Genomic DNA, 3,915 nt, shown 5'->3' with positions numbered 1-3,915 from the left:
TGACAGGTGAGTCATTAGAATATTTTTCAGGCTTCCAGGTTACACACACTGCTGCTGCCACAAGTGCCCAGGCTATGGAGCACAATTTAGGCAAATGTCCTCCTCCCTCTCATTTGGCCTCACGGAAAGTGAGGTATTTCTCTCTCTCTCTCCTTATTGTCATGTTGAGTAGCTGAGCTCTGGCTGGCTTGGGTGAGTAAGGGAGTGTAGGGGAGCTTTTTGCTAATCTAAGCAAGTGAGAATCTTGACATAACCAGCTTGCTGTAAAAGGCTGCCTGATTGAGCTCCCCGTACACCTTTATAGTCTGGATATATCATATTTACAGTATTTAAGTGATATGCTTTCATCAACGTAATAATAGGGAATGTGATTCATAAACATGGTTTAGTAAGTTCGTTATCTATTTAAGTACAGGGAAACCTAGACTGCCTTGTTTTGAAAATTGCTTATCAAATTATTAATGAGAGTTTATCAGACTATTAAGCAGACAGTCACTGGAGTGAACCTGGAGATTTTCACAGCACTTGGCAAAGTGATATTTGAGGATCAGGTCGGAATGTCAGCAGCTTTCAGACAAATGCTGAATTTTCCTGATGAATTTTCATTTTATTGCTTGGGCTGATAAAGGACAATGTAATTGCTTGGGCTTGTGAATGATAAAGTAATTGCTTAGTCTAGTGAATGATTCAGTAATTGCTTAGGCTTGTGAACGATAAAGTAATTGCTTGGGCTTGTGAATGATAAACTAACTGCTTAGTCTAATGGATATATAATGTAATTACCTGGACTGATGAATGATAAAGTAGTTGCTTACTTTGATGGATGATAATGCAATTGTTTGGGCTGCTGGATGATAATGCAATTCCTTTAGCTAATGAATAACAATGTATTTACATATGGGTGACCAAATACTTACATGGCTTTATGAATGATAATGTTGTTGGATATGTAATTGCTTGTGCTGATGAATGAATGCAATTGCTTAGTCTGATGAATGATGATGTAATTGTTTGGTCTGAGGAATTCATGTAATTAGGCTGGTGGATAATAATTTAATTGCTTAGTCTTCTGATTGCAATTGCTTGCATTGATGAATGATTATGTAATTGCTTGGTTTGATTAATGATTACGTAATTGCTTGTGTTGATGAGTAATGGCCTGGTGGATAATGCAATTGTTTAGTCTAATGAATGATAATGTCATTGTTTAGTCTGATGAATTAATGTAATTACTTGGGCTGGTGGATAATGTAATTGCTTAGTCTGAAGAGTTATAATGTAATGCTTGGGCTGATGGAATTGACAGTTTGTCGCATTCTTTAATGTAATTGAATTTTTCATGAAGAGAACAGCAACATTTTGCATGTGTTTTTCAGCAGCAAATTTGAAAATCAAAAATGTTTTTTGCCCTTTATCCATATTTCAGCTTGGATTCAGGCATGACAAGGGTGCATCTGTCTGAAACTGAAAAATATGGTCAGTTGCAGAAAAAAGACGTGCTATGTTATAATGCTTTACCACTGATCAAGATATTTCCTGCTATAAGCCCCACATAATTGCTGTCAGGATTTTACAAGGTTAAGAAAAACGTCATAGGGTTCATATAAATTCCACCCTCCTATGATGAGATATGTGCCATCCACCCCAAACCCCATCCCAACCATCTTTCAGTCTATGTTTTTACTGGATAATCTTCAGAGCCAGTTTCCAATCCACTGAAAAGATATTCTGAACATTGCACACACACACTGCCAAATTGCTGAGGCGTTCTGCAGCAGTCAACTAAATTCAGACTAAAAGGTCCATATGAAATGACCAGGCTGAGTTTTCTCTTAGGGGAGGTTATTATGCACCTCCTCAGAGTAAATTAGGTCTAAAAATGCTTACTCTGAAAAGAGTGTTAGAGTGCTGCACCAATGTCAGCGTTTTTATAACTACATATAAAAAAAACAACAGATACATCATGTTCACATATGCATGGCCTAAGCGTCTAACATATCAGATTATGGATATTTATCTTTGAGAAATGTAATATTAAATATGAATACTGAATCTAGATGCTGAAAGTGTCAGTTTCTTTCATGAAGGTGCTTCAAAGCATGATAACTTCTCTCTGAAAAGCTGCATTTATTGTGCTCTTCCACTATTCTCTCATTAATCAAAAAATCAAAAATTACTGTCAGGAGCATTCAGCTCTCATTAGGCTGCTTTAATCCCTTTGAAATAATTGAGTATGAACACAGTTATGTAAATTCTATATTTTGATGATAACGCCATGTAATATGCTTCTTTGATATTATTAATAAAAAAAAAATTAACAATGTGATTTCACATGTTGTAGCACTATACAGTAACTAAAACTGTATTTTGTATTATTGGTGGACATTTGTGTGTTCTTGAGCATTACAATACATGATGAGATCCTCCCCCAGCAATGTGATTTAGGATTTGTGTGTGTGTGTGTGTGTGTGTGTGTGTGTGTGGCTGGTTTTATCTTCTCTTACACCTTCTTACCTACTGGGATGTAGTTGGAATCAGTATTGACTTCTGGTTAAAAGTGGATGTTTTGAAGTGGCATTTGTATTTCAAATCAGTTTCAAACTCTTGAAGATATCGCCCAGCATCCCGCTGTGAGAAAAGGACTATTTATTTAGAGGAGTTCTGGGAAACCTCAAGAACACAAACAGTGATAAGCAAAATAGCAGACTTGTCTCCGTAAGCTGTTGATTTCACATGAATAATGGAGAGCATTAACAGAAGGACACAAAATGAAATAATTTAGCATTTTGCAGAAGGAGGGGATTGACTTGGCCTCTGAGCATGAAGAGATCACAAAACATGCAGCGGCCGCAACTTTTACCGCATCCACTGCACGGACTCAGACGGAAAAGGCAGCCCTTGAAATTCAAAGGAGAGCCTTGTCATTCTGCCCTTCGCATGCCTGCTTCACCTGCATTTCTACAGTAAAGTACCAAGTTGCGCAGATCGAATTGGGTGGAAGCACCAGCTAAACAACTTCATGTAGCTCTCAGCTATTTCTGGTTACCAGTAGATTCTCCTCCACATATGTGGTAACACCCCGCTTCACTGTGTATGTAACATGCAGGGTATCTCCGCTATAATCATCAGAGGCTTTAGGTGCATGCTAAGGTTAGCAATTATTGGTCGATGGACAGCCTCCGTGTGACCTCCCCCATGATAGCTAAATAAATGTAAACAAAGCTCATTTTCCCATGGAAATTAAAGATGTCATCAGGCCTATAGAGACGTTTGCGGGTGTTATTTCAGTGGGACATAGAGAGGCGGGTTCCATCGGTAGATTCTCATTAGCTCTGCTACTGGGCACTTTAACGCAGGGAACTGCTCCCATGTAGCTTCTGTAAGGCGATGGAAATGGAAAGACTGAACGAAGCAAGCAAAGCTATAACAGCCATAATCTCTGCAGGACACCGGAGGTCTTAATGGATTCATGCCCTGTGCACATTAACTCCACAGGTTCTGTCTGGGGAAGAGGTTCAGTGGCCACTTATAATAGCCCCTTTGGCCTTTGAAGTGACTCGGCCCCGGGGTTGATATCGTGGGGACTCCAATGTCAGGCCTGCGACCAGGTCCCAGCAGGGCTACACAAAACAGGTAGGCTGGTACAAAAAGCACTGCAGCCCCCGGGGGGATGTGGGCGTATGTATTTCTGACAGAGAGCCCCAGGGCCTCCCGCAGGACATCCAGAGGAAGTATCACACTGAATTCCAGACGATTTCTTTGCAGATACATCAGAAGTTCCCAGTGCTCTTGGCTACATATACGAGCACATTTCAAATGCGTAAAAAAAGAAATTTTACTCTGGTGGCAGTAGAAATATAGAGAAAACCTTTCATAATATATGGTTCACGCAAGCAGAAATCGTAATACATATTG

The sequence above is a fragment of the Paramormyrops kingsleyae genome, chromosome 23 (genome assembly GCF_048594095.1).
Source record: "Paramormyrops kingsleyae isolate MSU_618 chromosome 23, PKINGS_0.4, whole genome shotgun sequence".
Taxonomy (NCBI): domain Eukaryota; kingdom Metazoa; phylum Chordata; class Actinopteri; order Osteoglossiformes; family Mormyridae; genus Paramormyrops; species Paramormyrops kingsleyae.
Note: the sequence above shows the minus strand (reverse complement) of the source record.